Source organism: Jaculus jaculus, chromosome 13 (assembly GCF_020740685.1).
Source record: "Jaculus jaculus isolate mJacJac1 chromosome 13, mJacJac1.mat.Y.cur, whole genome shotgun sequence".
NCBI lineage: Eukaryota > Metazoa > Chordata > Mammalia > Rodentia > Dipodidae > Jaculus > Jaculus jaculus.
The window spans coordinates 51,222,434-51,224,647 of record NC_059114.1 but is presented as its reverse complement, the minus strand read 5'-3'; the positions used below and the strand labels follow the sequence as shown (position 1 = coordinate 51,224,647).

General features: G+C 37.5%; 1 pseudogene; it reads right to left on the bottom strand.

Annotated features, from left to right (window-relative positions):
* Nucleotides 1-1,222: 1,222 nt before the first annotated feature.
* On the bottom strand, nucleotides 1,223-1,884 carry LOC123454231 (annotated as a pseudogene).
* Between the last annotated feature and the right edge of the window lie 330 nt (nucleotides 1,885-2,214).

Below are 2,214 nucleotides of genomic sequence, written 5' to 3'. Positions count from 1 at the left end.
CTAGTTTGCTTGGGGAGATTTAATTTTATGTTACCGTGCGCCACTGAAATGTCATACTGCATTTCTCAGCAGTCCTCATTGGCCTATAATTCAATTATAAATACAATTCATTATTTTCATGTTACATTAGAAAGCCCATTTTGTTGGCTTGAGCTATCTCCCCAGAGCAAATAGGGCAGTTGATGAAAGGGCAAACCATAGGATAGAGAACTGAGAGGATGAAACAACCGATAAACTTAGCCACATACACAAGAGACGAGCCCTCCAGCAAGCTGTTTATCTCCAGCTTGGCACCACTCAGGCTTCTGCATGGCAGCTGGGAAGAGTCCTGCATGCCCTCTGCAGCGGCCTCCTCTCTATGATTTATGTATCATCTTTACTGCAGCCTTTCCTCAGTGGGCATTTGTACTGTCCCCAACAAGGCTGCTCGAACTCTATAATCACCTTCAGCAAGTCCTTTCATGGGCCTGTTCTTTTCCAGATATAGAATCCCCTTTCTTCATAAGATGTTACACAGGAATATATCTGGATTATCTACAGACCAACAGACTCAGACCTGACCAGATAAGAAACACTTATTTATATGGGCATAAGATGAGTAGATTCTCATTGCATTAAATACGTAAACCATTTTTTTTTACATTTCTCCCCTCTTTATTATAATTATTCATCTGAAGAACAAAAATTAATCAATTATTTTTACTGTATGACTATGAAATATGTGTTCTATTGCCTCCAATAAAGAACCAATGATAATTTTTAAACCATTAAGGTAATTAAAGTCATTTGGAAAAAGAATTAACAATTGAGAATTTTTGTATTTATGACTAATCCATTATAAACAAAGCCAATCTGAACACAATTCTAGAAAATGTACAGTTATGCCAAGAACAAGGTCCTCACAGGCTACACTATACCAAACAGATGGAAAGCCAAACTGATTTTACACTGTGGGTCTACACAAATAAATAAATAGAATTCTATACTTTTTTTTCCTATATGTATGCTTTAAATTTCTTACACAAATAGCAAAGTGTTCATTTCCTTCTCTCTAATAGAACAATTTGTAGAAAAAGACTGAAAAAGGTTCATAATCAATTTCCAAGTTTCATACTTGTCTTTTTCTACTTTTGTCAATTTCCTAATATAGTGAACCTAAGCAGGAAAATCTTCCATAAAGTAAGCACCACGATCTACAAAGATCTTGAGAGACTCTGCAATGTTACATATATCACATTTTGCTTTTGGCTTCCCATCTCTTCTTTGCTTCAAGCCCACATGCCAGATTTTTTTTGTTTTTTGTTTTTTTGTTTTTTTGGTTTTTTTTGAGCAGCCTGTGCATTTTCAGTCTCCTTTTCGGCCATAACAAACGTGTGGCTGACAATTGCTTTGGCAAGTTTCACACCAAGCTGAGTTCTTCCACTTTCTCAACATCCCACTCATCCTCAGCCTGGTCTATCCTCTTTTCAAGCTCTGACTTATAAACTTTTTCCTGTTACAGGGGGTTAAAATCTATCATTAGCTCCAAAATGCTGAGGAAGTACCTTCCACTGGGTTTCATTTGAGGGCTTCTCCGCATGAGAATCGTTTTCACCCTTTTCTGGAGCATTTCCTTTTCTTTCCCCTCTGAATCTAGGCATTGAGGTTTTCCGTTCAGAATGCTTTTCATGTAACTCTTGAAATTCATTCCACATGTCTAAGGGGATTCCAGAAGGACACTTTTCATATGCATTTGCACTGGTCTCTGTCTCAGCTTGTAGCCCATCTACTGGATTTCTGGATTCTTACTGGCCCCAGCCTCTAGCTCCCCAAGGTGGCTCCATATTCAGAATTCAACTCAACATCACTTTCACTTAGGCCAGGAGGCAGCAGGCCCCTCCACATCTTTTCTTCGGTAAGGAAGCAGTCACGCAGCAGCCACCTTAGAACCCCTAAATATGTGAACCTTGATTCATCGATGTGTTACTTTCTGATGAACATACAAAGTTAAATTGCTCAGGTTACTCCTTTTAAAGCACACTTGGCATTATATATAAACAAAGTAGCTTTGCCCAAAAATATCAAGAAAATCTTAACAAAGTTTGTTTCTCATCAGACCTTTCAATATTTGTACTCCATCAATATTTCTACTTCATTCTACTTCATTCTGAATGTATTTAGTCCATTTTCATTATTTGTCAGATTAAGACCAATGGTATCTTAGACTATATTAGT